Source organism: Marmota flaviventris, chromosome 11, assembly GCF_047511675.1.
Source record: "Marmota flaviventris isolate mMarFla1 chromosome 11, mMarFla1.hap1, whole genome shotgun sequence".
NCBI classification, from domain to species: domain Eukaryota; kingdom Metazoa; phylum Chordata; class Mammalia; order Rodentia; family Sciuridae; genus Marmota; species Marmota flaviventris.
The window spans coordinates 77241214-77253748 of NC_092508.1; positions in this window are offsets into that span (position 1 = coordinate 77241214).

Here is a 12535-nt window from a genome sequence, read left to right on the forward strand (position 1 = left end):
AATGTTAAACTCACCAATGAAAAAACATAAACTACCAGATTGGATCACAAAAAAAAAAAAAAAAGAAAAGAAAAAAAGAGAGAGAAAAAAAAAGACCCAACAATATACTGCCTCCAAGAGACTCATCTCATAGGAAAAGACATCCACAGATGGAAGGTGAAACATTGTGAAAAATCATATCACTCACATGGTCCGAGGAAGTAAGCAGGGGTTTCCATCTCATATAAACTAGACTTCCAGCCAAAGTTAACCAAAAAGGATAAAGAAGAACATTTCATACTGCTTATGGGAACCTATCAACAAGACATAACAATTATAAATAGATATGCCCCAAACAATAGAGCATCTATGTTCATCAAACAAAGTCTTCTCAAGTTCCATAGTCAAATAGACCACAATATAATAATTTTGGGTGACTTTAACATACCTCTTTCACCACTGGATAGATCTTTCAAACAAAAGCTAAAAAAGAAACAATAGAACTCAATAATACAATCAATAACTTAGACTTAACTGACATATATAGATATTTCATCTATCAACATGTGAATATACTTCTTCTCAGCAGAACATTTCTGTAAAATAGATCATATATTATGCCACAAATCAATACAATAAAATAGAGATACTACCCTGCATTCTATCAGATCATAATGGAATAAAATTAGAAATCAATGATAAAATAAAAAAACAAAAGCTACTCCAATTCCTGGAGACTAAATAATGTGCTACCAAATAAACAATGTGTTGCAAAAGACATCAAGGAGGAAATTAAAAAATTCTTAGAAGTAAATGAGAACACTGATACAACGTATTAAAATCTCTGGGACACTGTGAAGACAGTACTAAGAGAAAAGTTTATGGCATGGAGTTCATACTTAAAAGAAGAAAAAGACAACAAATAAATGACCTAATATTACATCTCAAAGCCCTAGAAAAAGAAGAACATATAAATACCCAAAGCAGAAGAAATAATTAAAATAAGAGCTGAAATCAATGAAATTGAAACAAAAGAAAAAATTTTTTCAAAAAGTTGGTTCTTTAAAAAATAAATAAAATTGATAAACTCTTAGCCATACTAACAAAGAGAAGGAGAGAGAAAACTCAAATTACTAACATATGTGATGAAAAAGAGAATATCACAAAAGACAATACAAAAATACAGAAGATAATTTAAAAATTTTTTAAAAAACTTTACTCCAATAAAATAGAAAATATTAAAGGCATCAACAAATTTCTAGAGTCATTGATTTGCCAAAATTGAATCAGGATAATATACACAATTTAAACAGATCAATTTCAAGCAATGAAACCATCAGAAGCCTACCAACCAAGAAAAGCCCAGGACCAGAGGGATACACAGCAGAATTTTACAAGGCCTATAAAGAAGAATACCAATACTCTTCAAATTATTTCATAAAATAGAAAAAGAGGGAACACTTCCAACTCATTCTATGAGGCTAATATTACCCTGTTTCCAAAACCAGGCAAAAACACATCAAAGAAAGAAAACTTCAGACCAATATCTCTAATGAACATACATGCAAAAATTCTCAATAAAATTCTTGCAAATCAAATATAAAACATATCTACAAAATAGTGCACCACAATCAAGTGGGGTTCATCCCAGGGATTCAAGGTTGGTTCAATATACAAAAACCAATAAATATAACATATCACATTAATAGATGTAAAGAAAAGAATCATATAATTATCTCAATACATACAGGAAAAGCATTCAACAAAATACAGCACCCCCTCTTGTTCAATACACTAGAATAACTAGGGATAACAGGAACATATCTCAACATTGCAAAAGCAATCTATACTAAGCCCCAGACCAGCATCATTCTAATGAGAAAAATTGAAAGCTTTCCCTGTAAAAACTGGAACAAGACAGGTATCCTCTCTTTCACCACTTTTATTTAACAAAGTTCTTGAAACTCTAGCCAGAACAATTAGACAGGCAAAAGAAATTAAAAGAATATGGGTAGGAGAAGAAAAACTCAATTTATCACTATTTGCCGATGATATAATTATATTCCTAGCAGATCAAAAAAAATTTTCACCAGAAAACTTCTAGAACTAATAAATGAATTTGGCAAAGTACCAGAATGTAAAATCAACACCCATAAATCAAAGGCATTTCTGTACATCAATGACAAATCCTCTGAAAGAAAAACTAGGAAAACTGTCCCATTTACATTGTAGAAGTCTTTCGCCTCTTTCATTAAGTTGATTCACACACACACACACACACACAAAAAAAAAAAAAAAAACTTGTGAATCAACTTAATGAAAGAGGTGAAAGACTTCTACAATGAAAACTACACAATGCTAAAGAAAGAAATTAAAGAAGAACTTAGAAGATGAAAATATCTCCCTTTTTCCTGGATAGGCAGAATTAATATTGTCAAAATGACCATACTACCAAAAGCACTATACAGCTTTAATCAAAATCCTAATGACATTCCTCAGAAAAATAGAAAAAGCAGTCATGAAATTCATCTGGAAAAATAAGAGACCCAGAATAGATAAAGCAATCCTTAGCAAGAAAGCTGAAACAGGTGGCATCACTATACCTACAGAGCAATAGTTAAACAAAACAAAACAAAAAAGCATGGTATTGGCACCAAAATAGACTTGTAGACCAATGGTACAGAAGAGAGTACACAGAGACAAACCCACATGAATACAGTTATCTCATATTAGACAAAGGAACCAAAAACATATGTTGGAGAAAGGATAGCCTCTTCAACAAATGGCGCTGGGAAAACTGAAAATCCATATTCAACAAAATGAAATTCAGCCCCTATCTCACCATGCACAAAACTCAACTCAAAGTGGATCAAGGACCTAGGAATTAAGCCAAAGAACCTGCACTTAATAGAAGAAAAAGTAGGCCCAAGTCTTCATCATGTCAGATTATACCCCAACTTCCTTAATAAGACTCCTATAGTGCAAGAAATGAAATCAAGAATCAATAAATGGGATGCATTCAAACTGAAAAGCTTCTTCTCAGCAAAGGAAACAATCAGTAAGGTGAATAGAAAGCCTACACAATGGGAGAAAATTTTTACCACATGCACATCAGATAGAGCACTAATCTCTAGGATATATAAAGTACTCAAAAATATTAACACCAAAAAAATACCCCAATCAATAAATGGGCCAAGGAACTAGACAGACACTTCTCAGAAGATGATCTACAGTCAATCAACAAATATATGAAAAACAGTTCAACATCTCTAGCAATTAGAGAAATGTAAATCCAAACTATTCCTTAAGATTTCATGTAACTCCAGTCAGAATGGCAGCTATTAAGAATACAAACAATAAGTGTTGGTGAGGATGTGGGAGGAAAGGCACATTCCTAGTGGGACTACACATTGCTGCAAACAATATGGAAAGCAGTATGGAGATTCCTTGGAAAGTTGGGAATGGAACCACCTTTGACCCAGCTATCCAACTCACTCCTCTTTTTATACCCAAAGGACTTAAAAACAGCATACTATAATAATGCAGCCACATCAATGTTTATAGCAGCACAATTCACAATACCAAAATGTGGAACCAACCTAGATGCCCTTCAGTAGATGAATGTGTAAGAAAAATTGTGGTATATATGCATAATTGAATATTACTCAGCAATAAAAGAGAATAAAATCATGGCATTTGCAGTTATATGGATGAAGTTGGAGAATATTATGCTAACTGAAGTAAGCCAATCCCAAAAAAACAAATACCAAATGTTTTCTCTGATATGAGATGCTGACCATAATGGGGCTGGTGGGGAACATGGGAGGAATAGAGGAACTTTAGATAGGACAAAGGAAAGGGAGGAGAAGTGGAGTGCTTGGGGGTAAGACACATGGTGGAATGAGAAGGACATCATTACCCTAAATACATTATAAAGACACACACTAAATAAATAAATAAATAAATAAATAAATAAATAAATAAATAAAACTGGTTGAAGTTGTTTAAGGCTCAGGAAAAGCTGAAGAGTTTACATCTCTCAATAAATAATTTTTTAAATCCTCTTAGATAGCTCTGTTCTTTACCTCATATTTATTAAATATGAAGTATGGCCTGTTTCTATGAAATTCAAATAATGCTGAAATATGTATTGTGGATATCAAAATTCATATCCCATATCTTAATAGTTTCTTATTTATTCTTCCAAAAATATTTTGTGCTTCTTGCAGCACACACTATTCATTCCCAACCAAAGGTCTATCCCCACACCTCTATGAGGAAAAAAATCCAGTTTGGTTCATGGCAACAACAGTGCTAACCTCAGGGTATAATCATGATCCATCTCACCCACTCAGGCCAATCCTTTTTCCTGTCAGATACCAACTATTGCAGAATCCCTCATAGCCAGTGACGACCATGTGACATAGTTCAGAACAATGCATTATGGGGGGCAGAAAAGGGGCTGTCCCCTAGCCCTAGGGAAATGTACAGCCTACTTATTGAAACATATTCATACATGCAAAGATTCATTCACATACACACTTCTATCTTCCCTCACACACATATTCACCACTGTTTTCTCACACTCTCATGTTCAGTCTGCAAATACTGTCTCATAATATAATTCCCCCCTTCCTCCATACTCTCTCTCCCTTTCACCTTCTTATAACCTGAAAACATAGACTTTCATGCTGTTTTAGTCCAGATTTTTTCCCTGCTGTGACTAAAGGGCCCGAGCAGAACAACTGTAGAGCAGGAAGGTTTATTTGAGGGCTCAGGGTTTCAGAGGTCTTAGTCCATAGAAGGCTGGCTCCATTCTTTAGTGCTTGAGGTGAGGCAGAACATCATGGCAGAAGAGTGTAGCTGAAAGAAGCAGCTCACATGATGACCAAAAAGCAGAGAGAAAAAAAATCCACTCAGCAGATACAAATATACACCCCCATAGCCACGCCCCAATCCCCCCCCCCCTCGTCTAGCCAGACCCTGCCACTTCTGCTACCACTCAATTAATCCCTATTAGGGGATCAATTCACTGATTGGGTTAAGACCCTCACAGCCCACTCATTTCTCCTCTGGACCTTCTTGCAGTGAGCTTTTGGGGAGCACCTCACGACCAAACCATAACACAGGCCTTCCCTCTCACACATGCTCGTTCTTGGGCACTCACCTGCACCTTCTCTGCTGTTACTCTTTCTTACACTTGCTCATACACCCTCATTCCAACTCTTATGTCCTCACCTTTTTGCACTCACACTCACACTTCCACTCACACATCCATCCCAGCTCTTTTACACACTCTCATGTGCCGAACTGTCACATACAGCCTCTTCCTTCCTCACACTTTTCAGGACCTCATTTACGCATACCATATTGCAAGCTTATTTTTCTAGTTTTATGAAAACATTTTGTGAGAATAGTTGAGATAGAAACAAAGGAAATAGTGACAGCCACCCTGCAGTGGCATTTTACCAGTGTCTAAACCTGTGTTCTGGTCATACAGTATGGGAGGCCCGGCCATGGCGTAATTACCATGCAGGAGTCTTCTAGAAAAGCTTGTGTCATGTCCAAAGGTTTTATTTCATGGTCCTCACAGAATTATGAAACTGAAAGAGATAAAAATGACCACTATGTCCAATCTTCTTGTCATGAGTGAGGAACCCGAGACACAGCGACGTTAAGTGATTCCTCATGATTTAAACAATTATTTATATAAATACTATGGAAATGGGTCTCAGCAACTGTTCAGTGTCACTGTAGAGCACTGGACTGAGTGCATGGTTGGTGGAGTCAGCCTCCTGCATTGCAACCCTGACCCTGTTGCCTGTTATCCAGAGGAAAAGCCACTTCTCTGAGACTCAATTTGCTTATCTGTAAGATTATTTTAAGAGTATCTACACATGAAGTTGCGGTAAAGAATCAATTAGAGAATCCATGAAATGTCCTTAGGCCAAGTCTTAGTTCACAAAGAGTCTTCAATAAACGTTAACTGTATCGTCTGCCAAATTTTTATAACCATCGTCAAGAAGTTGTTTTCAGTTATATTGCTCTTCTTTAACAACTATCAGGAAATTACAGAAAAATATATTCTATCAAAAATTTCTGTTCCCAGAAAATATGCAAGACTAACGTACCTTATTTTACCAGGAAGAAGAAATTAGGTCAGGAAATGAAAGCAACAAGAATTTTTTTTTTTTTTTTTTTAGGTTGAGGTACTTACCTACAGTAATCTACATCATGAGTCCTAAATGTTCTAAGAATGAACATATGACCTCACCTTCCAGAAAGCAGACAGGTAGCAGCCTTCCTGACTCCTGAATCAGACTAAAAATTGGCCTTAGTAGCATATAATAATGAGATACCAGAATGCACACCAAGCCAGACTCTGATGAACTCTGAAGAAGGAAATCAATATGGACCCATACAGTGAGAGCAAAACAAAATTATCGATTATGAAATACAAAACAGAGAAAGTATATTGGACTTTAACATTCATATCATTAATTATTAAAGACAAATCACAGAACTATGTATTTTTAAATTTTGAATTGAGTAAAAAATTAAATATGGTAGGTTTTTTGTTTTGTTTTAATGAAAACAACACCTTACCATTTCATCTTTCTAGGTAAAAGTAATTCAGCACGCTCTTCGAAAAACATCATTTATATTATAGATGAGAGTAGAAACATCTTTTTTCTTTAAGTGCTTTATGAGATTCCTATTGAAACACTCTGGTTACCTATGTATTTGCATTATTTGTGAGCAACAAAGAACATAACTAAATTGCCTTTGCTCTCAGGACATACTTCCACAAGGTCTGCACTGGAGCCTAGTTTCAAATACTAGGTAAAATTGTAGCAGACTTGAGTTATACTTCAGATTTCATGCATATTCATCCTTGCACTCAGGGGTCATACCACCAAATTAGTCCATATGCGAGCACTGCACTTTCCTCTACCGTCTTCCAGAACTTTATTTCCTATACTGTTTATAAATTTCTGTGAATTCAAGGGCGTACTTGTGCAGTTACAAATAAGGCCTGGAGAGAGGTGGGAGAATGCTGACAACAAAAGGCAGAGAAAGCACCACAAGTAGGTGCAAGACTCAGTCTGGATCCTCATAAAGAAAGTGGGTGGAGAGAGGGCCCCTCTATGGAATCCTAATGTTAATAGTGGCTTAAAAAAGAATAGAGACCAATGTGAAAAAGAATACAGACTGAGGTCTAGCACTTTGGCTACTCATGGGTGGCCTATCAAAGGAAAGTAGATGCTCCAGTTGTGGTTGACATCAGAGCAGCCTTACCAGGAAAAGACCAAACTTCATGACTGGTGCCTACCTGGTGGGGAGTACATTACTGTGTGGAAGCACTTCAAATAATGGCTGATAGCTCTCCCTGTATATTAGGAAACAATCTCATTTTGTTTGTTTTGAAATAAATTAAATGTAGATTGTCTAAAAAAATTTTTTTAAGTATTTGAAAGATGAAAGAGCTACAGAGTTAGGTATGTTCCCACTGCCATGTAAAGTAGCTTTGAACAAAATGTGCTCTCCAAGTCTTTGCATACTAGCCTCCTATTAACTAGCTATTGACATAAATTAAACATAAATTAAAAACATTATTGAGATGATCCCAGTCCATAATTACCATCAGTAAAGGAACAGGTCTGTGGAGGAGTGAAGGAGTTAGGATGCAAATCCACTTTTACTTCTCAGCTTTCCTTTCTCTACAGGCTCTCTCTTTTGGACACATTGCCAAAATACATAAGTAGCCATTTTTTCCTACCTTCATTCTATAGGAAATAAACACTCATCACAACTCAAAATGATAACAGACCCACCAAACAACAGAATGTAAGTTGAGGGCTCCTGTGCCACATCTACAGGGCTGGCCACAGAAAATTCTGCAGAGAGCAAGATTATTCTCACCTTAATGACATGCAGATGGTGACGAGCAGATGCAGCACCAGATGGAATTGTGTGAGTCTGTATTATCAACAGAATCAGGAAGACAGAAGAATTTCAGAGGAAATTACTGGTGGAAATAATTCTCTCTGGAAGACCATAATGAAAGGTGCAGTTATCTCCCGTGTCCTCAGACATTTGATAATTGCACTCTCACTAACAGCAACAGAGAATGTTACCTCCCAGTCAGTCCCTGTGGATTCAATTTTGCTCTGGGATTTTTTTTATTTTATTTTATTTTTTTTGTGTATGTGTGTGTGTGGTAGAAATGGTTGTATCTTATTGTATGCCTGTCTTTTTGTATTCCTATAGCAAAATACATGAGGCTGAGAAATTTCAAAATAACAAAAATAATTTATTTCTCACAGTTCTGGACACTGAGAAGCCCTAGACCCAGGCACTTGTAGATTGAGCTCTCTGGGGAAGGTTGCTCTCTGCCTGCAAGATGGTGCCCTGAGGCTTCATCCTCCAGAGGAGAGGAGCACTGTGCCCTCACAGGGCAGAGGTGGAAGGACAAAATTAATTGGATAAATTCCTTCCATCAAGCCCTTTTATAAGGGCACGAAACCATATTAATGAGGGCACAGCTATCATGACTCAATAATTCCCAAAGGCCACATGACCCAATACTATTGGAGAATAAATTTAAACATGAATTTTGGAGGGGAATAACACTCAGACATAGTAGGGTGTTCTCAAGAGATACAAATCCCAGTCTGACTGCCCTGTATTGATTTTCACTCCCATGACCCCAAACCCTTTTTGACTATATTAACTCATATTTTTTTTTCCCAATTTAAGTGGAAGAGAACACACTAATGGAAATTTAGACCAACCTTGGTAGATCTGGTTCCTGCACTTTTCCCATCCTCAAAATGAAATAACCTTGTTTTTTATGCCCAGTGTTTTTATTCATTCATCTAATAAGTTTTTGCTAGTTTAAGGCAATGAGATAGATACAGTTGTTTCAATGATAAATAAGAGTCAGTCCCTACCTCCCAGGAACTCACGGTCTTAATTCTTATGCCCAGCTAATAATGATTCTTCTAAGATGCCACCTCTGTCCCTGTGGCACTGGCCAGGCCCTAGATAAAATTATTTCTATATAACATGCCATCATTGGTCATAGTTCTGAAATTTACAAATGAATGACACATCACACCTCGACTCAACAAGCCTTCCACTACCCTGACCACTAACTTCATCACTAGTTCTTGTGTTTCTAACCCTACTTCAACTCACAAACTTGAAGTTCATGCCTGTTTCCTAGTTATGATCTTGCTTTTCTCAGGGACAATTTTTGACCTACACTATGGAAACACTGTAGTCTTAGCTTGTCTTTGGCATTCTCTTCTGGGTTTAGTTTATCCCCATAATCCATATACACCTCATTTTTGTCTTCAGAAGATGATACAAAAGCCAAGGAATCATCCATCAACTCCAAAGTGCTCTTTCCTTCTTTGTCTCAACCAGAACTGCTAAATGGTGTATAATGCCCAGGAAAATATTTTTTGTAGGCACACTATCTGAATAAGCAATTTTATTGAATATATATTATGAAATTTATGGGTTTATGTGAGGTATAGATTTTTATCAATGAATATTTTGAAAGATTGGTAAAGAAGTATTTAAATATTTGTTTGTTGTGACACACAACTAAACTAGTCAGGGTCACTCCAAGTGAATTTTGGCTGACTAAATAAAGACACAGACACAGAAAGTACCTCTTTGGGTTCAGTGACGGCTCCTCAGCCACAGCTCCCACAAAGGGGGCAAGGCAGGCAAGAAAGAGAGGGAACACGCCTGGAACTTAGGTTTTATTGGTGAGAAGCCATTCAAATGTGTCAAAGGGTCAGGTTTCAGGGGGTTGAGTCTAGCTTCATGATGTCTTGCTGTCAGCAGATTTACTGACATCTTGTGTTGTGTGGGAATCATAGGCAGAGCGAGCAAAAAAGGACACATATGTCGCCAGCCCAAACAGAGAGGCAACATCAGTCCAGCCCACTTATGTGCTCAATGTTCACAGTTCACACACATACAGCCAATGGCTGGCTCACCACAGTTCATGATCCAATCAGTATATGAGAAGATTCTTTGGTATGTTCAGGTGATATCTATTTCTGTTCAGGTCAAGGAATTATATCATGTTCTGTGTTGTCAAATATGTCATCCCAATCTAATTTAGTATACTACACCATGAGAAAGAGGTAACAATGGTGTTATTACTCAAAATAGTGTCTCTTCAGAACCTTTTGGTATTGAAACAACGAGGACCTTGTTGCCTCTGAAGTTTACTAACACTATTTGTTTAAAACTGGCTTTATCATTTCTCATGATACTACCTGGTTTCTCATGCCTTCCATGAATGCATTCTCAAAAGTTTTGCTGTACTTCCTTGATGAAGACCATAAATGAAAATCCTACCTAGAGGATGCATGAAAATGTAAATGTTTATTGATTTCCTGGTGTGGATAATTTTTTTTCTTTAATTGTTATTGTTGGTTGTTCAATTTATGATACTGAATTTTATAGCGTGAGAACTGACAACATATCTTCTGTTGAACTATTAGACTGTAATCACATCATTCCTAGAATGTGATTGCTTTCAGTGTTGATCACACCACACACCTGCCTCCAACACATCATTACTACTGCAGAGAATAGGCAAGAGGCCTAGGAATAGAACTGAAGTAGAGTCCAAAGAATGTCTGTCTTTCATCCATCTGGCTTAAGACCAGCTCAAAAGAATTGAAGACCCAATAGCAATTAAAGTCTCAAAAGTCCTCAAGGTGGCTCAATCAATTTATCGCTAGAACTCTTGTGCACCTCAATCAATCAATCAAAGGGAGGACAATGATCAGAACATGAATGGGTCAGAGGTAATACAGAAGTCCAGACAAATGTCTCAAGCTAAAACGTAAGTGAATACCATTATTAGATCAAACTCATAAACTTTTCTTTTTTATTATTATTAGTTATTCAAAACATTACATAGCTCTTGACATATCATTTTTCATAAATTTTTCTTGCCTTTGACTTGTGGAAGAGTCACTCCAAATCAGCATGCAGTCCCATTTTGGGGTGGAGGGTTCAATATCATGCAGCCTCATGAAAAATCTGCCATTTCAGCCAGCAAGAGCAATCTGCTAGCCAGACCAAAGAACCCTGGGACATCTGCACAGAATCTAATCCCAAAATATTTACAAGCATCTAATTAATACCATCTTTACGGAGTAGAGTATGCTCTGAAAAGTGAGAAATAGGAACCAGAACTCCTGTAAAGGCACCTGAAAGGCACTGTCAGCCCCTTTCAGTTCCAGATATTAAAAGGGCACTAAGAAAATTTTGATAAATTTTCTTCACAGCCCAGGGTTCCTGGCCTGCAGGGACAGAGCCATACTTGCCTAGATAAAAGGCACTAATGCCTCCAAGGGTCAGGTCATACACATAAAATTCTTAATGCCTGACATGATCTTCCCAAACTTTCTGAAGAAGGCAAAAATGTTCAATTACCACAGCCTTGCTTCATTGCCCTTCACTTGGCAAGAAAACAGGCCAGTAGTCCTCAACAGGACCAACTCTAAAAGAAACCGAAAGAGTGAAAAAGTCAAAAAAGGAAGGAAATTAATGAAGCTTGAACATGAGCTACAAATCTTCAAAGAATAGACAGAAAGGGGTCAATAATTTAAATTATAATAATACTGGGGAGAACAAATATTGCATCGGAAAAGATATCCTTCCATAACCCAGTGTCTTTATTGTTTTGCTCCCTCTATGCACCCCAAGGAAATTCATTTTAAAAATATTACTTGGGAAGTTCACCATAAGTATATAGGTCTCCCTGCATCTAACACACACACTGTGTCCTCAGTTGGCACCAGGAGGAGAAGCTCCTGGAAATGCACAAACATGGACATGTCTGTTCAGGGAGTTGCTACTGAACTAGGGCCCAAACATCTTCCGTGGAGAGAATGACATTTTGAATATCACCTTTACTTTCTTCTCTTCTATATTACATTAAAGCTGAATTTTGACTCATTTTAGAATTAGACCTTATTTGCCCTTGAAATTGGCTTAATGCTGCTATTATTTCATGTACTACCGATTTTGAATGTTTTGAAGTATATTTAAAATACTATACTTACCACTGCAATTAGGCTACTTGATAACTCCATCACTTTTATATTATAAATGATGATTTAGATTTTCTCAATAGGAGGTAAAATGAAATATCCTCACACTTTAACTTTAAATTTACATTTTCAGTTCACTTAGAGGAAATTAGCATTTTAAAGTTCAGCACAAGAAAACCATAAAATTAAATATTATGAGGAAAGTCATTTTTTCCTCACTTTTCTTTTTTTCACAAATGAAATTTTTAACAAAATCACCTAGGTTTATCTTAGATGTTATCATGTATAGCCAGTAAGGCAGATAAGACATTTTCTATTTGTTTTTGATAAATTTATAAAATTTATGCCTTCCCAAGACTTTAAAGTTCACACAGCTACTCTCCTCTTTGTCCATTGGAAACTGAGTGTCTGAAAGTTTCCTCGACTTGTAAAGGTCTTCCCAGGAAGTCTGTGAAAGCAAATAC